Source organism: Furipterus horrens, unplaced genomic scaffold (assembly GCF_987537825.1).
Source record: "Furipterus horrens unplaced genomic scaffold, mFurHor1.1.pri manual_scaffold_1, whole genome shotgun sequence".
NCBI lineage: Eukaryota > Metazoa > Chordata > Mammalia > Chiroptera > Furipteridae > Furipterus > Furipterus horrens.
In genome coordinates this window covers 12,524,803-12,550,328 of record NW_028327171.1, presented here as the reverse complement: position 1 = coordinate 12,550,328, position 25,526 = coordinate 12,524,803, and positions in this window count along the sequence as shown.

Below are 25,526 nucleotides of genomic sequence, written 5' to 3'. Positions count from 1 at the left end.
TCCAGTATGACTGATGTTTCCATGAAAAGAGGCTGTTAGAATATATGCATACACAGAAGGCAGGCCATGTGAAGACAGAGACGTCTGTCTGCAAGTCAAAGAGAGGGGCCTCGAATAGATCTTTCCCTCAGAACCTTAGCAGAAACAAACCCTGCTGACACCTTGATCTTGGACTTCTAGTCATCGGAACTATGAGAAAAATTATGTTCATTAGACCACCCAGTCTCTGGTATTTTTATGTCTGCTCTAGCAAACTGATACAACATCTTACTAGTGTTTGGCATCAAACATGAATTTTTGTTTACCTTTACTTTTTAGCATACATTGCAGGAATTCGCAAATAGCAAATGTTTAATAAATGTTTCTGTTTTGAATATGCCTATTTGGGACAACAAAGGAGAATGTATAGTATTTACCCTTTGTAACATAGACCGCCAGTTATCCATCAAAAGCTACTAGGTCACCTCCCACAACTGTCTAATCAGAGTCTTCATGTCTTAGCCGCTTTGTGTCTAACTGGGACATTTAATTTTTTTTTTCTCACTTTCAGAGTGTGATAGGGTGCCTCTCCTTGGCCACAGATAGAAAAACACATATGCCTTCTTTATTCTTTTTTGCCTTCTGCCTCCTGGACATCAAAGTCCAAAGCAGACTCTTACTGAAGATTATGAAATTTTTATCAACCTGCATCCCTAAGTGAGCAGAAGAACTTTCCTCACTTACTGCAATCTTCTTGAGAATGCATCTTCAGGGGACTGTTACTGAGTTGAGAGATGACCTCTCTTGTGTTAAATCATTGAGGTTCATGAGTGAGAAATCGGTCACCTTGTAACATCATCCATGACATGAATACAAAATATGATGTTATAGGAACAGCAAGATTATTTCCTTTTAACTCTCTAATTTATACACTTGCATGGTCATTAATTTGGGGAGAAGAGGGGACCCTTACTGAAACACCTGTTACTGACATCTCCAATCCTCTACATTAAAAGGATCAGAAACTGTTGAATCTTAGGAGTGCAGAGCAGACACAGAACAATGCAAAATGACAAAGTTAAGGAAACTTAAATGCTCCTGAAATAACTCAATATGTTTGTTGTATCAACAACCAAAATAGATTAAAGAATTAAGGATGTCTCAAGGCTAAATCAATGTATGTAAGAAGATAAGGTCCATAATTAAATAAAGATCTATTTGGTCAGCATCTCCTCTAAGCTAGAAGTAGTTTCCTGATATTCTTTTGCAGCTAAATATCACTTTCCCTTTGCTAAAGCAATTTTATACATGTAAGATTTTGAAATGTAATTTAAAGTTAATGGGTTTTAAAAAATGTATAATGTATTTAAATGGTCCACCTGTACAGTCCCAGAATTTCAAGGGGAGTGGTTTTTCTGGTTTGGTGTTAGAAATATTTATTTCACCATGTGCAAAAGCTGCAAAAGAATAGATCTGGAAATAAACGTCAGAAATGTGGGTAGATATATCTTCCATAATCCATGTAAATATTTGTTGATGTAACAAGTGAGGCTCAGACTAATACAAACCACATATTTCAAAACAAATGGTAACTATGATGTTCCTGAAATGGTAAGAAACTTGAAACAAAATCCAAGCTGGTAACTACCTCCTGAGATATTCTACCTGCCAGGTGTCTTCAGTTTCTGAGGCTTTCTGGAGCCTGGCCTGACGAGGGATTTCACACTTCTGGCTTGGTTGTCTACTTTCTGTGGTCTGTTAATTCAGTTAGCATGTGTCCATAAGTTTTCAAATTTCTTTCATTTTCTTGCTGTTTTATCCTGTTCCATTATTTTTGTTGTTCTTATTGCTGTTGGTGCATGACTCTTTTTTTTTTTTTTTTTGGACAAAAGCAAACTTTGTTGATATATTTGTGAGATCTTAGGAGAAAGTGGAACCATATGTTTATCAAATCTACCATACTTATTTGTAAGTTCAGTGTATTTTTTAATAGTAGGATAAACACAATTTGGTGATGTTAGAAACTAGGTTTTTCAATAGTTAGAATAGTGCCTTCAGAGGAAAATGTCTACTTTTTATCAAAACAACAGTCCTCTTAAATATAAACGGAATCTGACCGCCTAGCATTGGTGCCTAAACTACTCCTGTCATGAAAACAGAATAAGGCATGGTCAATCGAAAGCACCCAGGATTGTTATAAATAGTCAGGATCTTACATCAGGAATTTAATCTCATTCTACTGGAATCCAAGTCTTGTAGCAATTTACTCTAGGCTAGGAATGAACTTTTGTTTTTCTCTTAAGAAGGAAAACATAAAAATGTAATTAGTTTGTTCTTGGATATGTTAGATATGATGAGGTCAGCAAACTTGTTCTCTAAAGGTCCAGATAGTAAATTTATTTGACTTTGTGGGTCATATCATTTCTGTCACACTACTCATTGTGGTCTGTCTCTCAAAAGCAGCCACAGACAATCGTAAACAACAGGAGCTCCTGGGTGCATTGCTGTAGCCTGGTGGCTGGTCCAGATCACAGACGCATTTTCCAAGAGGCCGTTTAGTAGCAGACACTGCAATGGTAGAAGACACATTGTTATTTCCTTGATCATCACTACACTCTATCAAAGAAACATCAATTCCCCCCAGAATAATATTTATATAATTGGGTTTTTCTTTTACCCAAGCAATTTTCCCACCATTGCTAAAACACACATACTTACATGAGCCATCTGTAATAAGAGGGGGCTGATGCAGAAGACAGACTGGTGGTTGCCCAAGGAGAAGGGGGTGGAAAGTGGTGAAGAAGATGAAGGGTTGAGAAGTACAGATTGGTAGTTACAGAGCAGTCACAGGGATGTAAACTACAGCATAGGGCAGATAGTCAATAATATTGTAATAAGTAGGTGCGGGGTCAGTTGTGTACTAGAAGTATCAGGGGGAGTACTTTGTGAAGTATGCGATTGTCTAACCACTAGGTTTGACATCGCAAATGAATACAAAATAGTGTTGCATATAAACTGTAATTGAAAAAAATTTTTTCTTAAAAAAGAGGGGGCCTAGGTATATGGTTAGCTAAAGTAAAAATGATAAAAAATGGTTTGAATTGATATTTTTTTTGGTTTTGTTTTTATTTCATCTTTTTCAGTCCATGTTCCTCTAGCATGCGTAAGAATCATCTGGAGGGTTTGTTAAAATACAAATTGCTGGATCCCATTACTGTGCTGTTATTTCAATAGAATTGCCCAGAAAAATATTCACTCAATTCCCACCTAAGTAAATTCTCTAGAATTGGGATCTAGGCCTATGAATTTATTAAAAATTCTGCCTTAGGAGATTCCAGTATTCAACTGGATTTGAAATTAGTGGCTAAAATTTATAAATGTGTTTTTACTTCTGTAGAATAACTCTGTTTTTGAAAATTTACTTCTATCTGGCTATCAGTAAACTTTATTATTAATTGTGAGAAATCAGTTACAGAAAAGACAATACCTCCATTTGAGAAGTTCACGAACATTGGATAACTGCTTATCTCAGAAGACTTTAAACTTCCACCTATCCTCTCCTGTCCTTTATGGATGAGAAAAATTGATAAGGATGTCTGTTTTCCAAGATTTTTCTTGAACAATGATGATGATGATGATTTAACAAATAAATTAATTGATACCTACATTTCTATTTATTAGTACTCTGTTAGCCTGAATAAGTAATTTTATCTACTCAAGCATTGAGTTTACTTCCTATGTCTTATGTTAGATTTTAAAATACTGATGCTTTTGTCAACCTGACAATAATTCAATGCCAACAGGAATCCCTAATTTGGGGTGCAATAAAGAAGGAAACTTTATTTTGTGCAAAAATCTCAATTGTAATACAGCAGAGCTATGAAAATGACTTTGAGGCAGCCCTGGGGTCAAAGCCCTCTTGGTTAGGCAGCTCTGCTCTGCCCCTCAGTAGTCTGCTCTGTCTGCTTTGCTCTGCACTGGTTTAAGACACTGACTTTGTTCTACTCTGTTCTGCAAGTCTGCTTTTACCTGTGCTGGTTTGCTCCTCTCTGCTTCAGTGTTTTCAGCTCAGCCATGGACATGTAGCCAGAGGGGAGCTGGCTTACCAGGACAGAAGTCCCTGCCCCCGGTCCCTGATTGGTCTGTCCTCATGCAAATGAGGACTCCAAATTTTCAGTCCGATTGATTCAAAAGGCACTCTCCTGATCAGAATGGAGCTGTTTGGATGGTCAGAGCTGCACAGCTCTGAATGGATGGGGAAACCTTCAGTCCTATTGGTTGAAACAGGATTCCAGGAACTCCATTGTAAGGGCTGCCTCAGAGCGAAGAAACACAGTGTAGGCCGGCAGTTTAGTGCAGGCTTCTCCTTGAAGTGTAGTTCGCACGAGATGCCCCCGTGCAGAAATGGCTGCTAAACTCTGTTTTTCATTTTTGAGCCTGGTTAGCCACCAGGAGCTCTTTTAAGTAGGTGTCTTATTTCTCAGGGTTCACACTTTGCATTAGATTTTTAGAGTTACAGCATTTCTTTTCCTCTGCTGCTAACCAGGAAGACCAATACTGATTTCAAAGCAGTCACACACTGAAAAAGTATGTGCGTTATAACACCTGTCGATTTACGAAAAATGATAACACAGAAGATAGAAAATTGCACAAGATTGGACTGTGCAATTGCATAATATTCTTAGAAAGCAGCTATAATTCTTGGTTTTTTAATTATAAATATCATGTGACTTTTGGAGGCATTCAGAAGCTATAAATTATTTTTAAAATTATTTTGTAAATTACATTTTAAACATAAAATTTACTCTGTTTATGATTACATTCCACTTTCTTTTTCTTCTTATTAATCATTTTCTTGAATAAGTTAGGCTTTAAATCCATTTTCTTTGAAGTTCCGAGTTTATTCTCAAAATTGCTTTCCTCTTTGCCTTTTTATTTCCTGCTTGCCTGAAGTAGAATTCAAAGTTGCATGGAAAACTACTAGACTTCCTTTACAGGAGGCTTCTGTTTAAAGGGTCTACCACCCCTTTATCTATCTGACTTTGCTTTGACATTCTACCTGTGAGTGGAGTTATAGAAAAGCAGAAAGCATGGGAACCTTCTGTACTTTTCTTCCAGGAGGTTCTGATGCCTTTTGATAAACCTGACACTTTACCATATATTTTAATTGACAAAAGGAAAAGACAATAAGAAAATATTGCATGCAAATTATTTATTTATTTCGATGATCACAACCTGGTGTCTTGTACATATCACCTGAGGGGAAAAGGGGGCCCTGGTTGTTGCTTACTTTGTTATTTTTCTTATGGGAATTATGGAATCATGTAGGGAGAAGTAAGTTGAGCTTTATAAATTGATAACTTTGTGGTAAATGTAATTTCCAAAAGTATATTTTTAATTTTAATTCCTTGTCCTGACTTCTTCAAAGTCATTTGGTCTGCAGGTAATAGAACTGTCATGAGATAAAAATATGAGAACGTATAAGAAAAGAAAAAATATAATACTTATGCAGAAAATGCAAGGAAATCTAGTCCTTTGTTATGTAAAAACAATTGATAATAAATATTCTATAACAATGTGGTTTTTGGATATTCCGCAAATTGTCTTCTTATGTGAGAGAACCAAGTAGGAGAGAAAACCCAGCCTCACAATTATTTTATGTCTTATTTCTGCTCTCTTGATCAAATGCTTCTGTTTAATGACTGCTCAATTACTGTAAGTTTTATTGACCTTTCCCACACACTTTGGAAATACATGCAAATTCTCTTTCTCCATCCCAGTTTATTTATATAGCATTTGTTTCTCTTTATACAAATATTTGCTATTTACTTTTCTGCTTTGCCACCATCTTTCTAAGCTAGTGAGATGGTTATTTCTCTAATTCTCAGGCCATGTATTTTTCTACACTATCCACCTTCTTTGGCTTATATGTGCTCCCAAAGACAGGTTCTAGGTCATGAGACTTACTAAGGGCATTTGGCTACTTTGATGACTGACTACATGGGTACATTAACTAGTAAGGCTATGAGTTTTTCATTGTACAGATCAAACCTGGAAAAACTTGTTTAAAAGCAGAGAGAATTGGATGTAGAATCACATAATTTGGCAGAACCCCAAAAGGTCACAGCAAAGTAGTTACATTAGTTTACCTTCAAATGATTATAATTTATCTTCTTTGTATAGTTGTGAGGACTAAATGAAATAATGTGCTTAGCACAGTTTTATATCACTGTAGGGCAGTGATTTTCAACCAGTGTGCCCCAAGAATTTTTAAAACATGCAATACCTAACTATTTAGTCAGGGGCCTTAACTTTTTCCCCCTTAGATTGTTGAGTTAAAAAAAATGACAACACCCAACACAACAATAGCCATCTGGTGTGAATAAATAAAAATTACTCCTATATTTTGTCAGATCAGCAAAAAACATATTTTTTTGGTCTGCCACAGAATTTTAGTAATTAGGTTTTTTTGTGCCATGAGGTGAAAAATGTGGAAAATCACTGGTGTAGGGGTAATTGTACCTTGAATCTGACACCAGAAAGATTGCATTTCACTAAAGGCCACAAACTGGACACTAGATCCTAGATCTAAAATGATTTCACCCAAGGCCTGTTTATTCAAGAGGCATTGGCTTTATCATTTGCTCCCATATAGGATTACATAGGAAAAAGAGTGTCATAGGTACAGAAAAAAGGAGAGAGAAAACAGAAATTATATACGACTTTATTTGGGTTTCCAGCCAGCTAAAAGAAATGAATGATGCATTTCTGGCACAGATAATAACCTGGTGCAAAGTGAATTCAAATTCTAAGGGAAGATCCTCAGCTAACAGCCTATATGTACAAAATCTCTTTCAACCAAATGCAGAGCGATTGAAAACATCTTGACATTTTTGAAACTTATTTGAAACAAGGCAGAAGAAAGGATTAAAGAAATTACATCAGTCTATATAACTCTCATCAATAAGGAGTAAATGATTGGTTCTTGGACAGAAAAGGATGGTAGAAACTTGGGAAGAAGAGCCTATGCCATTTTACTGTTTCTAATAGTAGAGGGGCTGGAAGAAAGGAGAGGCCCAGTGTGAATTGCCATCTTTAAGAAAGCTAGCAGGTTTTAAAATATTTACAGTAAAGTAAATCCATAGCTTGAAATCCTGACAGATAAGATGTTTCAAGAAAAAAGGAAAACTTATATAAACATGTATATAAATATAATATGACTTTTATGAAGTCATTGAGTATATGTTATGTATTTACCAAATATATAAATGATATACCAATAACTGATACTGCAATCGCAGATGTTATCAAGGTCAAAATATAAGGACAGTAATATTTAAAAAATGGGATCTCTGCAATGAAGTTACAGAAATACAATAACATAGTAGTTGAGAGTTCAGGCTTTGAAACCAGACTGCCTGAGTTTGAATCCCAGCTATTGCATTTGCTCACTAAATGATATTGTCAAATTACTCAACCCCTTAGGGCCTCAGCTTCCCATCTAAAAAGTAGAGGACATGATTTCACCTACATTTTAGGGGTTTGTGAGAATTTAATGAGCAGTATGTGTAAAAAATCTTATCAAACTTACTAAGGTTTTGCATATAGCAAGAAAAATAAATTCTAGGTACCCGTAAAAGGAAAAGTTATAGAATATGAATAGAAAAGAATGGTATAAAATTACTACAAATATTCTAAGATAATCAAAAGGAAATAAATATTTCCAACTTAGCAGGGTCATACAAACAATATTTTTCCTATTACAACATGATGAGCAAAAAAGATAAACTTACTGTGTTTAGGAATGCAGCACTGATGGGTAAAAAAAAAAGCAAATCAACTCTCATTTTTTCTTGTGAATTATCTGATAACAATGACCTGAGGAAGGAAAGGGATAAGAATGAATGTAATTTAAACCCAAGATAAACTAATACTGAGTAAGCAAAGATCTAGGAAGCTTTAAACAATGGAAATTTTTGTGTTTACAATAAATTATATGTGATTTTATTAAGACTTTTATGAGTATTTGGAGATTGAAAAGGTTCTTGAAAACTGGAGAAGAGCAAATGTCTTCCAACATTCCAAAAGGAAAAAAAGTGAATTCTACACTTAGCAGTAGTAACAGTGATAGTGGTAAAGGCAGTAGTAATATTAGTAACAGCCACAATAGTGGTTAATATTAATTATGTACTTACTATAGGCTAACCATGGTACATGAAGTGCTTCAATTAATTTTAACTTAAAAATCATACAAAGCATGTATTGTAGTTATGCACATTTTACATATAAGAAAAATGAGGCTGAAATAAGTTAAATACCTTGGACAAGATCATGGGCCTGTGTTGTGTAGAGCAGAAATACGACCCAAGCGGCCCAACTCAGGGGCCCCTGTGTTAATCCTATTCCATCCTGAAAAAAAAAATTCATTTTAAAAGTGTATTTACTTTACTTCTGTAGACAGATTAGCCTACCGATAGCTAATATAAATAAGTGGGCTTTATTTAAAAATTATATTGAGAGAAATAACCTGCATAGTAAATTATTAACTTTGCCGCTCTATTTCTTGCTGATATTTTATATATGGTAAGGCAATTAGACTTGAATAGCTAAATGTTTGCTTAGTGTCTTTATTGAATTTTGAGTTTTTCTTTTTTCTTTTCCAACTGGTTGCTTTAAGACACCTTGGCATCTTTCTAACAAAACAGTGATAAATTGTAATCTTTAAGCACAGCCTGTCTGTTGCTGGTGTAGAGACTAGCAAATGTATTAAAAGGGATTCGTTCATTTCTTTTGTAAATTATCATGATGAAAGCAAAGATTTGGGAAATATTATATGAAATAATTTTTCGGAAGTCAGTGACCTACATGCTCTCAAAATTGTTCTTTACTTTCCCTTACTCTGCACTTGGAGGAGCCTCATTTACCATGATCCTTTGCCTCTCACTTCCAGATAAGTGTTATGAGGCCTGACTTCTATGAGTATGGAAGGCCGGATATAAAACTCTAGATTGGCATTCTTTCACTTTCTGGATCCTATTGTCCTGGGCCCTGTTATAGTTTTCCTTTCCAGAAGGGACAGTCCATAGGTCAGATCCAAGTGATTCTCACTTTCCATGCTTGCCGACTTTTACATTGAAGTCTGGACCTGCTATCTAATTTCCTCAGAAATCTTAGTCATCCTTCTCAGACCATCTCTATTTCCTTCCTCAATTTCAACCTCTCATGGAGGCTTAACAGCATGTTTTTTTTGTCTGCATTATTCTCATACTTATTTCATAACCTAATGAGGTGCCGATGAGGGTTCAGATCACCTCTGTATAGCACCATTCTTCAGCAGGGTGACAAAAGTAAAAATCCAAACAAATGCCTTTTCTTTCTGTGAACTATAGGTCACTCACTGAGCCATGGTTTCATATATGTTATAAAGGTGCTAGAGTCCAAACTGTGAGCAGCCCCAGCAAACTGATACAGAGGATGAATCTTCTGCTTATGCTCTGAGTATCAGCATGGGCTACCATCTCAGATCTGTCTGCTCTCCTGGACTTCATGTCCATAGATCGAACTATGTTTTTTTCAGTCTTCGTAACAACTCACTTCTCAAAAACCATTTGAGGGATCCCATTGCTCTGTTAAGATCCAGACCCTTTCATACTACATTGCAAGTCCTTCATGATCATCTGGCCCCTGCCTGCCTATCTAGTCTTGCTATGTGCCACACTTCATTCTTCCTGGCCACCATGTTCTAGCAGTAACAAACTACTGTCCTTTTAATTCTGCAGATGTTTACTGTTCTTGTGTTTCTAAGTTTTCACACAAGCTCTTTTCTCTGCCACAAATCACATCTAACCCCTTTCTGAGTCCTCCTGCTCCTTTAACCGACTAAATTTTAATAATCATTTGGCCTCACCTTATACAAATTCCTCTTAGGAGGTTTTCCTGATGTCTAATGACTAATTTATATATCTACCATTTTAGCACAAAATATTTATCCAACTGGTAGCACTACTTACTTGTCTTTGTAACTGAAGATGATAAGCTCCTGATAGCCAGGTACATGTTTCTTTATATCATGGTATTTCTACAACTTAGGATAATGCTAGGTTAGCAGCACATAACAGATGCTCAAATTCTAAAGCATTTACACTTTTTGTAAAGCCTTATCAGACTGTTTCAAGCTCTACTATTCTGAACTCATTGAAATTCATATATTACTATATTTCCATTTTTTATAGTTGATAAAAACTTTGGACAGTATCCTCACTTTTCTTATCTCATTGTTTAGTCAAACATTTGGTTTACATGCCTAACTCCACTTCACAGCCTTATGAGAAAATAGTGTGGACCCCGCTCTGCTTATATTTTATGCATTCATAATTTTCATTAATGAGGAGAAAATATGATCCCATAAAGAAAAGTAAATTTCTGCCTTGGTAATAGGGATGAAATCTCATTGAAGTCTAATTAGACCCATTTTATTAAAGCTTAAAAACAAATATCAAAGGAATAAAACTAATTTGCAGCTATCTTAACTGCCTACCAAAGCAAAGTTTACACTTTTTAAAGAAATACAAGAGAATCCAGGCACCAACAGTCTAACCTCACAATACTCAAAATACAATCAAAAAGTAGTAAACATTCTAAGAAGGAAAGAAATATTAACCATAATAAGGAGATAAATCAATCACTATAAACATATGCAGAGATGTTTGTAACAACTACCTTTTCTAGTTTCCATATCTGATACTTTGTTGTCTTGGTGCTTGCTGACCTTAGGAGGGATGCCCCAGGGTCTGCCAGTCCCTAGAGCTAGAAAAGGGCTCCTCTGTAATCTTGCCTTCCATGTGCAAACCAACCAATTCAGACCCATACCCCAGTCAATTCCTTTATCAGGTTTGCTCCCTCCAGGCCGCTATTGCCCTGCCCTGATCACCTCAGAGTCAGGTAATAGACAACTAGGGACAACCCTTGTCCCCAGAGCTTGCTAACATGACTCAAACTAGCCAATCTCAAATCTGCTTATTTTGTTTGTCACATTTCTCTCTACAGAAACCACAGTAAGGAGTCTAGTCCAAATTTTCCCCACACTCCCTTTGCTTCCTAACTGACTCTGTGTGGATTTTCATGGAGTGGTGGGCCTCCACCTCTTGAGATCAGGAATATGACAATATCTTTTCAAAAGGCAACCATCTCCTAATCCGTTGGCCTTGCTATACTTTAATAATAACAAAATCTACATTTTAAAACAATGGCAGAGATGATGGAATGATCAGTCAAGCATGTCACAAAAGCTTTTATAAATCATATTCCAGTACTCCAGTACTTAAAAGAGAGCACAAACATAATGATAAAGAGAAGAGGAGAGTTGCAGAGATTTAAAAAATGGAAATAGTAATAGGATATCTCAAAATGAGAAACACAGAGAAAAGTCTCTTAAAAACAATTAAAGCCTCAGTGACAACTGGAACAATATTGAGCAGTTTAACACCTGTGTAATGGAAGTCTCTAAAGGGGAAGGGAATCAGAAAAGTATTTAAAGAAATAATGGCCAAATTTTCTAAATCTGATGAAAACTATCAACTCAGATTTCTAAAAATCTCAATGGACACCAAGATGTTCAAAATATATGCACATAGAAAAAAGGATATTAATATACAACCCTGAAAACTTTTTCTTTGTGTATGTATGTACATATCCTGCACACAGAAAAAAAATGTAAAAAGAAACACAAGAAAAGAGAAAGAAAAGGAAGAAGGGAGGGAGGAAGGAAGCACCAAAGAAAGAAAGAACCATCAAGTCTTATTATCATATTAATAAAAATAATGATAGACTAAACCTTAAAAGTATCCAGATATAAAAGGCACATTACCTTCAAATAAATAAACATGAAGATAATTGTATATTACTGAAGACTATAAATATCTTTAATGACTAGAAAGGTCCCATCCTGCAGTACTAGAGGTTAGAATTTTAATATATGTGTTCCTGGGCTGTGCAAACACATATATTGGTTGGATAAATTTACTCAATATTCATGTGGAATCAATATCTATGAAGGAAAATAAGAGAGATGAAAATGGCTAGAAGGGAAGGGCTGGCTGTGGCCATAACATAATGAATTAGCCGTAACAAAGTAATAATACTTGAAAATTTTGCATTGAGACATCTTTTCCTGCTGTGCTAGAAAATGATAATCTTTATAACTGTAATGCCTATTTGGGTTTATGAGTTCTCTGATTAAAAATGGGTTACAAGGCCCTAGCTGGGTAGCTAAATTGGTTAGATCATTGTCTTAAAACACCAAATTTGTGGGTTTGATCCCAGCTCAGGACATATACAAGAATCAACCAATGAGTGCATGAATGAGTGGAACAAGGGATCAATGTCCCTCCCTCTCTCTCTCTCTCTCAAATCAATCGATAAATAAAAATTTATAAAAATGGGTTACAATTTCTTCCCTCTAGGGCTTGCTTACTAGACTGTAGAACCATTGATATTATTATCTTCTTATCAAATAAGAATAATGGTCATTCTTATCCATTTCCTTTAGCTGTTAAGTCAGGGTACGATTAAATAAAATTCCAGGAATAACTTGATCACTATGAAATGAAATTGATTCCCTGTGGTTAGCATTCCATTGGCTACATCAGATGCTATTTCAAAGTTCTTTTGTCAACAGCAATAAAGTACTCAGTCCTGATATCCCTACTGAGAATAGACCTAATGCTTTTGACCTGGAACTATAACTAATGGTCATGTTGTAGAAAAATTATACCCATGTTAAAATAGATACACTGCTCTTATCTCTAAAGAGGAAAATACAAGAAAAAATATTTGAAATAAAATCATGCTTTAATATTTTTGGCTCAAGAACTAAGTGCTAATTTATTTCTTCCCCAAATTTGCAGAAAACTATTTCTATTACTTAAAGTAAACCTTAGGAAATCAGGATCTTGGACTTTCACTCAAGATTTCATCATTGTGAAATCTAGGTCTTTGACCTCATTGTGTTTTCTTACAACTGCCTGACTTTCTGCATACAACAGTCCAGTGAACAGTTTTGGAGTCGTAACTAAACTTAAAAAAAAGATTTTATTTATATATTCAGAGAGAGAAGGGAAGGCAGGGAGAAAAAGAGGGAGAGAAACATTGACCAGTTGTCTCTTGCATTCCCCAATGCAGGACTGAACCTAAAACCCAGGAATGTGCCCTGACCGGGATTTGAACCCACAGCCTTTAACTTTGTGGAATGATGCTCAATTAACTGAACCACAATGTTCAGGACAGAGTTTTAATTCACCTTTAACCACACAAGGAGAGACAGACTTTATTTACTATAGTTCCCAAGTACTTTAGCTTAGGAGTGCCATCCACTCCTAATCAGCATGTCTCCAGCATGAACTCTTGGAGGAGACTGCCCATTTTGCATCAAATAATGCTCACAAGACAGACCCATTATGGCCAGAGGATAGAGAAGTAATCAAACATATGACAGCTCACACGAACCATATGGGTGGATGCAAAGAGTTAGGTGGAACGTGAAGGAAAGAAGCAATTTTTTGGACAAAAAGAACATGCTGAGCAGATATCCCCCCCCCCCCCAATAGAAGTCTTACAATTTTGCTTCTTTTAATCTTGCTTAAATGGTATATTCATTCCTAATTTGCTTATGCAGAAAAGCCTTTTTGATTATCTTCATGCCTGACTCTAGGGTTTGAAATAAGACAGTGAATGAAACAAAGTCCATGACATCATGATACTTAACTTTCTGCTGTGGGGTTAGGAGATGGCCAGTAAACAGATAAAGACAGGAATATATACTCTCTCTTTTGTAAGGATTCTATAGGAGAGGGAGAGCTGAAGAAACAGCATGGGAGCTGTCTGATACTGGTGACTAGCCAAACCTCTCTAACAAGGTGATACTTGAATAAAAGACCAGAAGACAGTGAGGAAGTGACCCATGAGGCTCTCTGAAGGAAGAACATTCCTGGGAAAAGGAATGGCATATTAAAATCACCTAAAATGAAGAAAAATAATTTTGCTTTCAAGATAAATATATAGATTGGAATGTTTTAAAACTTACTTTTCTTTAGAATATATATATATATATAATTGCATGTAACACTGAATGACTATTTTGCTAACATTTAGATTTGCTAATCCTCAACTTAAATCATACACTCAATACTCCTTCTTGTGCAGGCATGATACTTAAGAGAACATAGAATGTAATGTCCATTAATGTTTGAAACAAAAACCTATAAAATAATGATAAATTATACCATACTATCCATTAAAGAGGAATTATATTTCCAATCTCTAGAAGAGACACCCAAAAAATCAATGGGAAAAAAAGTTTTACAACCTCCAAATTTCTCTTGATTTATACCAGAGCTCATGTATGTATGAATAGCAAGTTTACCTTAAAAAATGAATCTGTTCTTTTGAATTAGTATTTTGGGTTTCTTTGGATAAATTCTTAGAAGTGGAATTGCTGGGCCATAAGGCAGTTCCATTTTTTATTTTTTGAGGCATCTCCATACTGCTTTCCACAGTGGCTGCGCCAATCTGCATCCCCACCAACAATGCAGAAGGGTTCCCCTCTCTCCACATCCTCGCCAGCACTTGTTTGTTGATAGTCATTCTGACAGTGTGAGGTGATATCTCATTGTGGTTTTAATTTGCATTTCTCTGATGATTAGTGACATTGAGCATCTTTTCATGTCTATTGGCCATCTCTTTGGAGAACTTTCTTTTCAGGTCCTTTGTCCATTTTTTAATTGGATTGTCTACTTTTTTGGTGTTGAGTTTTATAAGTTCTTTATAAATTTTGAATATTAAACCCTCATCAGATGTATTGGCAAATATGTTCTCCCATTCTGTAGTTGTCTTTTTATTGTCTTAGTTGTTTCCTTTGCTGAGTAAAAACTTTTTAGTTTAATGTAGTCCCATTTGTTTATTTTTTCTTTTGTTCCCTTTGTCTGAGAAGACATATCAAAAAAAAATATTGCTATAAGCAGTGTCTGAGATTTTACTGCCTATATTTTCTTCTAGAATTTTTATGGTTTCACATCTGACTTTAAAGTTTTTAATCCATTTTGAATTTATTCTTGTGTGTAGTATAAGAAGGTGGTCTAATTTCATTTTTCTGCATTTATCTGTTCAATTTTCCCAACACCACTTATTGAATAAACTATCTTTAGCCCATTGTATGTGTTTTCTTCCTCCTCTGTCAAATATTAATTGATTATAAGGGTGTGGGTTTACTTCTGGGCTCTCTATTCTGTTCCATTGATCTATGCAATTACACTTCTGGGAATTTACCCAAAGAAACCCAAAACACTAATTTGAAAGAATATAAGCAGCCCTATGTTTAATGCAGCATTATTTACAATTATCAAGATATGGAAGCAGCCCAAGTATCCCCCAGTAGGTGAGTGGATAAAACGGCTTTGGGGCATTTACCCATGGGATACTACTTGGCTGCAAAAACAAACAAACAAACAAACAAACAACAAAAACCCATTTGTGACAGCATTGATGGACCTAGAAACATTATGCTAAGTGAAATAAGCCAAGCAGAGAAAGGCAAATACTTTACGATTTCACTCATACGTTGACTCTAATAAACAAACTGAACTAACAAGGAAAATAATGACAGACTCATAGATGGGGAGCAGGCTGACAGCTCTGGGTGGGAAGGGTTGGGTTAGGGGGTGGAGATACTGAGCAAATAGGAAAAAAGACTCATGAACATGGACAACAGTGTGGTAATTGTGTGTGTGGGGGGGGATAACAGGGATAAATAATAATGGAAAAAATACAATAAAAAGACAAAAAATTAAAAATTAAAATTAAAGAAACACGTATCTGATCGGTTGATGATGCATCCATTATTGCCACGACTTTACCAAGGCAATTAACAACATCAATATGGCTAGTGAATTTCATGGATATGTTTACTCTGATTACCCTTCTTTACAGTGATGGGAAATATCCAGTTTATGATGACTGGTAATTTTACCATGATCTTAGTTTTTGGAAATGAACACATCATTTACTGAAGAATTTGGAGACTGCAGTATAGATCATTGTAGTCACCGTGTGTATTTGTGACTGTTGGCTGTATACCTTACCAGGCAAGGCAGAGAGAACATTTGAATGTCCCTCAAGCCTTCCTCAATTCCACCATGGACTTGGAGTCTCAGAGTCAAGTTGAATCAATATAGTTAAAAAAAAGACTGACAATAAACCCCACCAATCACTAAAGAGTCTGATTAAGATATCTTGAGGAATAAAAACTTTGGCAGCTGCTGGCAATAATGTCTTTGTTACTATTTTCTAATCTCTTACTAAGAAAGAAATGCCAATATATCTGACACGTTGCTCCAGTAACTGCTCTGGCAACTCTGCAAACTGATGGAGACAGAGTGTGAAAGGCTGCGTCTCCTTTCATTCCATTCACTACCCCCATCCCGCCTCTGCGGCTGGAATTTTACCAAGGCACGCTTCCACCTTGTGAAATTGATACGACTGTCATCCACTCCCGTTGGTTCTAGACAAATTGATTCTAGGTTCAGAACACAATTAAACATTCTAGTAAGGTTAAATCAGTGCTTGAGTATGAGACAATATATTTATGTTTTTTGTTTTACCAAATAAATGTTTTGTCACGCACAGTACAATTTTTATAGATTTGTTCTTTTAGCAAATATGATTTTGTAAAAGGCTTTTAATAACTTTTAAGGTGAAATAATATCTTCCAAGTTGATTTTAATTATCTATCACTGTTATTAAAAACTGTTTAGGGCTAGATGATTAGATTGTATAAGACAATAATGCACCCTGAAGCTTATGTAACGTTCTACTAAATTTTTGGAAATTTCCTTGTTCTTATATCAGACATTACCTTATATGTTATAAAACAAGATTTAGATTGAATAATTCTTAAATAATGTGTTTTATTTGTGATTAAATTATCGCATGTTGAATCTTCTTTCTCCGATTTATAGTTTTATGATTCTTATAAAATATGTAACAAGGTTTTAATGTCAAAAGAGCAAGTGATAATACTTATTAAGCAGTCAGTTGGTACCCAACTATCAATTCCCTGAGGGTTACTAAAAGAAGTAGAATTAACTCTGGTTTTTATAACTAGCAAAAGAAAGAACAGTTAACTGGGAGAGTAACTTGGTCTGACCTTGTCACTAGTGGAAACTGAAAAAGAAAGACAAAATCATTTGACACCAAAAATTACTATCAGCATAACAAGTACCACCATATCTGGCCCAAGTCTCCACCTCCATAAATTGAGATAGGACTGAGGGGTAGAGAACCACCAGTCATTAAAAACAGTATAATTAAGATACCTTAGTAATCTGATAGCATTTAATTGTAAAATTTTAAATAAAATTTGTAAAAGTAAAATTATTTTATTTAATATTAATGTCTTAGTTCTTAATCCTTTTACTATCATGATCATCTTGGATGAGCACCAGTCAGTCCAAAAAGTACCCTCATATTGATTATAAGACTTACTTTATAAAGTATGCAATTCAGTTTAACAAAATACAGTACCTTATCTATTTTCAGCTACTGAAGAGGGAACTCTTATGACATGCGACTCTAAATTATCTTCACTCTTTTGCCACTTCCAGTAGTGGATGTAGAGTATTAATTTATGAATTACTGTAAAAAAAACAAAGAGCAGTTAAAAGTCAGCCCCTGATTTCTGGAGCAAGTCCCAACCCTGAGGTAATAAAGTACAGATTATTTTGGGGTATGTTTTTCCAAATACCAATCAATGCAGTGATAATTTTAAGGATTTTGATAGTTGGAGTCAGACTTCAAGATTCAAAATGAACATCAAAATGATACCTGAATTGTCACCTATTGGTCATGGGAAAGAATGTTGGAGAAGATGATTAGAGATTGTTTTTGGTGAGTGCCATATTATTGGGCATCTTGCCTGCAGTGTTCAGATTTGAATAGTCACAATTATGGCCCCTAAATCAAACTTTCTAGGTACATTATGATTCACTGAACCATTATAAATGAAGATACTATTTTTTTTTAATGAAGGAAATTGTGCTCTCTCTCATGTCAAGACATGCTATTTAAATCTGGGTGACTTTTAAAATATGAGACACTTTTTTATCGCATTTGGCTTTGGTTGGGTTTTTCCTTCATCAGACTCTCACCGTGCCAAGTTTTGAAGTTTGCATGTTCAGGTTATTGAGGGTGCTGTTTTGCTGAGTGCAACTAGAGTTCAGGTTTCTTAAAATAGGGAAAGCTATTGCTCCTTTCCTCCTCCCACTTAAAAAAAATTACTTACAGTTCAACATTATTTGATTTAGGTCAAAACTAAAAATAAAATTCCTCCCAGTTGTGACTAAACAAGGAAAACTTCTCAAAAGCACTTTTTTAAAAAAAAGTCATAATTGAGTGTAAAGGAGGTAGGTGAAGAATGGCTATTGATTTTTGAAATGTAACCCCGATGAAGTATCTTCTTCTGGAAAATAACTGCCAATGCTTTCTAAATCTGTGAGCTTCAGTTAGCACCTGGTTTTGTTGGTGATTTGCTGGTCTCAGTCAACACATAAGAGTTTTTAATTTTTCAGTCTTTGAAATAAGGTGCTGTTTGATTTGCACACATTTTTAAGTAAATCACCAGCACTCTTAGAATAAGAAAGTATTCCGAGAATGCTTTCTCAAATACTGGCATGTTTCAATAAAGCTACACCCATGAAAACATTGTGAAGAAAATAAAGTATTTTAGTTTCCTTGCATTTCCCTTTTTGATGTTTCTTCTCCCTTGAGGTCTCAGCGTCTGATTGCTCCTCTATTGTCACACGAGGTCCTCACCTACATCGTCAGCAGCATAATCTCAGGATGAACATAGTCTTCTTCCCTCTCGTTTTTCTTTTCATGGTTTCCCTTTATCTCCTTTCGCTAACTTTACTCCCAAAGAACCACTCAAACATACTTTTCTGTTATTACACTAGGCATTCACTCAGCACTTATCAGCCGATATTCAGGGTCTACTCTGGGCCAGGCACTATTGTAGATACTAAGAATGTGGAGAAATATAAGATGGTAGGTTCCTTCCTTAACGGAGTTTATGTTCTAGAGAGGTGACTTATAAATAAATAAGTAATCAAATACACATAAAAGGATTTCTAATGGGGATGAGTGCCGAGAAGGAGGTAACTATTGGGATCGTCGGCAGCCGTCCGTCTCGAGAGACGATGGTATAGCTTCTTAAGAGTCTATCTGCACCGCCGAGAATGGCTGTGCAGTCCGACTTGGGAGTGACACGGTATCTGTCTCCTCCCGTGTTGAATCAACATCTTGCGATGACGCTGGAGTGTCCTCTCCAGTGAAGCTGAAGCTACAGAGCCTGGGCAGGGTGATATGGAGGGTTTGCTGTTGCGCATGCAGCAGACGCCCCCTCTCTTCGCAGCTGAAGGGTCCAAGGGAAAGACGGAGTCAATACAGCTTGGCTTCAGGTACGCCGCAGGAGTTGCCGGTGTTGACTACAACGTCAAACCGCCTTAGGGACTCCGGCTCCGGATTTTCTGTCGGGGTTTACTCCCTTAGCCTTTCCCCTGAAGAGGTATGCCGCAAGGCAGCAGAGGTTTTTTGGAATCAGAGTTTTCCTTCTTTGATGTGCCCTGACTGGAAGATCGAACCAGCGACACTTAGCTCGCAGGCCGACGCTCAATCCACTGAGCCAAACCAGCCAGGGTGAACTATTGGGATAATGAAGTGATTATGGTGGGTGCATTTTGTGGGATGGTGGGTGACGGAAGCAGCGTATTAGATAGAAGAGTCAGGAAGGCCTCCCAGAGATATTTTTCTCCTTAGATTTAAGGTTGAATAAAAGTCAGTCGAATGGAGAATCAGTCAGGAGAGAGCACAGCTCAACCTGGTCTAGGACAGTGTGTCCAGAGAATGGGTAGCACATGGTAGAATGATGTGAAATGGGATAAAAAGGAATGAAACGACTTTAAAAAATATCCTGCAGCCATCATAAGATGTTTGGATTTTGTTCTAAGAGCAATGAGATGGCATTATGAAATCAGTAGTTTGCTCAATTCTGAAATATTGTTTCGCCCTAACAGAGTATGAAGTCAGGAGCCTGTGTTTGATGACAATGTAGTTCCTTGACCAACTTAGTGGTTCTGCACTGAAAAAATTCCAGGCAACATGCAATGCTGTGTCTCACACTGAGGTGAAAGGAAGACTTCTGAAAGTATTTCTCTAAATCCCATTGAGTAGCAGGTACCTATTCTGCCTCAATGTGAGGTGGTCCGTTTACATTTTTTTTTCTTCACAAAAGCTGTATTTTGGGAATAATTTAAGAAATCTGGAAGATGCACTGATTTTACAAGCAGTGTTTGTGGCACCCATATGACCTAAAAAAGGTTGTATAAGATTCTGAAAACTTGAACTTATTTATTTCAAAAATTTAGTTATTAAATGACATTTTCAATATAATGAATTATAGATTAATATTAATCAAGTCACAGAAATAATTACAAATAAGAATCTTCTTGTTCTTATGATATTTTCAACCTATGATAGTCTACATATAAATATAACTTAAAGCAAAGTCTTGTTGAAAGTAAATGTTAAGATGAATTATATGTGTTTAATGCTCACAATTATTTTTGAAATTTTTGCTAAGCTCCAACCAAGCATATCATATATCTCATCTGTAAAATAGCTCTGTTTTAGTTGCCCTTCCTAAAATCTTTTCCTAAATTTTACCTATTTATTTTTATAAATTATAGGCAAATTGTATCCACAGGAAATAGAAGAGAAATCATTAGTCCCAGGGCTGACTTTATGGGTGTGAAACCTGGGTTGTCACACAGTGTCTCCTGCTCAGAAAGACACCACTCTAAAGTTGTCATCATGAAATTCTTAATAAATTTTTCTCAAATTTGTATTTTATAAGTGAAATTTGATTGGGCAATGATTCCATATACATGTTTTTTTTCTTTTTATTTTAATTTTTAAATTTTTACTGCTCTCTAAAATTTTTAATGCTTGCCCTGATTGGCTGAATGGCCCACCTGCCTACTATGGTCATTAATCTCGGGGAGCTTATGTTTATGATCATCAGATCAGGCCATCAGTTTAAATATATCAATTGGACATCAACAATTGTCAGGTATGAGATAAGCTCCCAAGGTAGGTGGCAGGACAGTCAGCTGCAAGCAAAATGTTTTCTTTCCTGTAAATTGTGGTAAAATGTCTTAAAATCATTAATTTTTTTTCAAAATTGTGTTGTTAAATACGTAAACCTTTAAAACCAATGTTGCAAACTAAGGGTCAGTAGGGGAAGCTCAGCCTACAATTATGTTTGACCAGTAAACATAACTTGCTTGACCAGCATAGAGGTTCACAAAATGTGGACTTGAGTGTTTTAATGGGGGCCTGAAGTTCCGAGAAGCCAGTGGCCCAACCATTTAATTGTCTTTCTCAAGTCAGTCACACAAATTAGTTTACCCTTTCTGGTCTTTGTGAGCCTTAATAGTGGTTTCCAAACTTTACTAGGGTATAGGTCTCATTAAAATGGATTATTATTAATTAATCCTGCCCCAGAATTTCTGATATAGAAGGTCTGGATAGCACCTGGTGATTTACGACAAATTTCTAGGTGATGCTGGTCTCTCTAACCCAGGAAGCACAGTTTGAGAACCACTGGTCTAAAATAATAACTGCCATTCCTTCTACTTGCTGTTAACCATAATAAACATCACCTACTCAGCTATAAAAAGATTATTAAATAAAACATATATATTTTAATTAGTCAAGCTAATTGAATAGAAAACTTAGCTGTGACAGCATATATTAACTGAAGGAATTAGTGAGTCTGCCATTTTTTTCTCTCCTGACAAAAGAACTGTCCTGTATTCATTACTCATATCACAATCCTATTTCAGTGCCCTTCATTCTTTTACCGTCGTGTCTTGCTTTTTCCCAAAATAGTAACACAGCTTTAAAGTGCTGTAAAGTAGTGTCACCCTCTGTTGATATCAAAAGCAATGAGGTAATGGAAGAAGATGGCTGGGCCAGCTGATGATGGATTCACACTGGACAGGCTCTTATCCGACTGTCATGCAGTTGTGAGTGCCTTGAGCCCAGGATGCCAAGGTTTTCCTCGATGTTGAATAACTTAGCAATATCCTTAAAACATAAGCAACTCTCAGCTGGAAACCGTGTGGCTCTAATCATTCCACTGCCATACAGAGGTCACCCTGGAGTCATTTTCCTTGTCCTTGTCTTCTCTGAGACTTAGCATGTCAACTCAATCAGACAAGTTTGCTCCATGATCATAATCAACCATCAGCTCCTCAAACCCACATCTTGCAGAGGACGTGTGATACAGCAGTGTGCTGACTCAACTGGTTTTTCTAAAGCGAATGTGTTATGAATCCCTCTTTCTGTCTGCTTTCCATTTGTTTAATAACTTTGCTTGGGTAATGGCATGGGAGATGACTTTAAAAGAAATTAGCATCTTAATTTTTCCATTTTTTCATTTATTTTCTTTCTTTTATGTGTGGGGAATAGTTAGAAGGGAATTATTAATATGCTTTTATTTGAAGCTCCAGTGGAATTTCCTCTAAAAGTTATCTTTAATGGGTTCATTAATTTGACTTATTTCTTTGGCCATCATCGGGCACAACTACATTTCATTTAGTTTTTATATTCAGATCATTCATTTTCCATAATAATGGGAGATTGTAAGAATGTGAATAAATTAAACCCACAGTCCTGTAATTGTGTGCCTGACTCTCTGATTCTCTAGACTGCAAATCACCCAGCTGGAAACTATGTCTCATCTCTCTTGGTCTCACACAACAGTGAACATAAAGTTGCTTTGTATTATAGTAGCTAGCTATTCAATAAAGGCAGATTAATTTGAAATGACTTCCCCCCCATACACACACAACTTGCTGCTTAATTTTCTCATTTATTAAGGAGGGGTAATGGTTTTGACCTCACAGTTTTCTCAAAATGACTGAATGAAATAATATATATGAAGCACTTAGCTCCATGGCAAGGAATAAATGAGCATTTCACCTACGTTGGCTTTTAATTATTGATAGCTGTTTTTACTGCTTTTTGGGATATTGTTTGTATTAATGGTTTCAGACTCTCTGATGGTAAATGCTTTAATGAAAAGGTCATTTTACTAGCCAGATTGAGCCTGGTGCCCATCTATCTTTCTTTCTTATGCCTCACGTTTTGTTGGTTCTTTCATATTCTTGTAATTCAGATTAGCTTTAAATTCAGACATCAACAAAACATTCTAACCTGCAGCACAGCGTCAAGGGTTAGGGATATAAAATCACAAATATGTGACCCTTTATTAAATTTTCTTTTTTCCTGGGTTTAGTCATAAGATAATGCTGGAACAAGAATCAGAAGACCTGGGTTATTTTCTACTTTCTCCCTTTTTATTGAACAAATCATTTATTTTTTTTTTTCTGGATACCAATTTTGTCACCTGCAAATGAAGTGCTCTCCGTCATAGAAATAATGCTGGCCACAAGGACTCGTGAACTTCCTCCCCTGCGTGGCCCGAAAGGTCACCCAGACTGTGCACTGCACAACTCAAAGGTGCAAGCCACAGAACTCCGTAACCCGGCTGTTTCTTCTATTGTCCATCTTTTCAGCCATGAAGATGTGAGTGTCTTTGAAGAAGCATGACCTGTTCCATAAATGATTTGTGCACGCTACCAAAAGTCAGTGAGAGAGAACAAGGAGGACATTATCCATATCTAATGGATTTACTTTTACTTTCTATTATTACCACTTAATCTTTAAATGGACTGCCTTTTTTGGGTTTCCCTAAGATTGAGGATTTATATGCAACCGTAAAGACTGCTTAGGGCAGAATTATAAAACTGAAAATATTACCAAAATTCTCATTTATCTAAACACAGCTTCTTCTTTTTTTTTTAAATTTTTTCAAAGAGAGAATGCAATCACTCACCTTTACATGCATATATATCTGGCAGATACAAGAAAGTCATCTCTATGTGTTAGACACTCAGGGTCCTTCACGTGTAGGAGAATGTGGGGCTGCATTGTGAGCCCAAACGAGCACAGCTGTTAGCAATAAGGGGCTGTCTATGGAATTCAGGACGGAGGCCAGATTTGCCTCTGTAGCACATCTTTTTTAAGCACACAATTCCATATTTCACTTCTTGACTTAATTTCACGGAACTCAAAAATTGCTACAGAAAAAAAAAAAGCATAATAAACTCTTGCTATTCACTGGAATGGTGCCAATGGAAAATTAATGGACTTTGCTGTAATTATTGAATCGTCTCAATTGATGAATTGTTGAGCACTCTGGGATTTCATACCAAGAGACCCATACAGAATTGTAAAATGGGGAAACGCCTCAGACAACATCCCCTTTGCACTTGACACAACTGAAGCCTTCCCCCGGCTTCTCTTGGTCCTGCCCTTGCCCCTGCCATGGCTGGCATCAGGTTATCAGCAGCCAACCCCTGGGTTTGTTCCTGTGTCTTCCTCCCTAGGGGTGAGGCTGGTCTTCAGTATGATCTGCTCTGCTCTGCTCTTTTGCTGATACGGCAACCACCATGGCACTGAGACCTCAGCTTAACCGCACTGCAGCCACGTGGGCTGTGCTTCTTCCGGCCACTTCTGGGCCTGAAGAATCCTTTCAGTGTGAGATCTGACCTCTTTAGGGCATCCCAAAGGGACTGGTTTTGAGAACTTGAAAGTGTGGGAAACATTAGCCCCCTTTAAGACAAACTTTCACTAGTGAGAGGCAAGAAACAGAAAGGAGCCATATGATGCATCCTCCTACCTTCCTTCACTAGATGGACTGATCAGAGATCTAGAGATGTGATCTCCCTGAGGACGCGCTTCATGTCTAAGTCACAGCCTGTGTTTTTTCAAAAACTATAGCCAGTCCGACAATACACAACCTCTCATTTGTTTCCTTTCTCTTTTGCCTGCATCCCTTACTCTTATTGAGTTGTTATTGCATCTTGTGGCCCTAATTCCCCACCCCTAAAACATTAGTGCGTAAGCTTCACATTAGCCTCTTTTTTTAGAAACTGGACTGCGCTGTGTTTTAAACTCCTTGCCTATGGGAGAGGAAACAGAGACTCAGAGCAATTAGATTACTTTTCCATGATCAAAGATTGCAAAATACTTTTCTTAAAAGTTCATTCCCTTTACTGTCCTTATCAAATGTCTATGATAAAGCTATCCTGTTATCAACATCTAACTTAAGCAACTATCTCCCCATCTTCCCTTCCCACCCTTTATAACCCATGCTGATCACTATCTGTGGAATAGAACACACGCTTTTGGTTTTGCTTTTATTTGCATATTTTCATCGCATAATTTCCGACGGAATATACCTTATCTTCCTTATCTCCATGCAAACTAGTAAGTTCCTTGAGAGCAAGGAGCTCATTTTGATTTTTTTATTCCCCAGAGTTCTGAACACACGAAGGTCATCCGTCAGGCATTATGAAGAGTTCTCTGCAGCT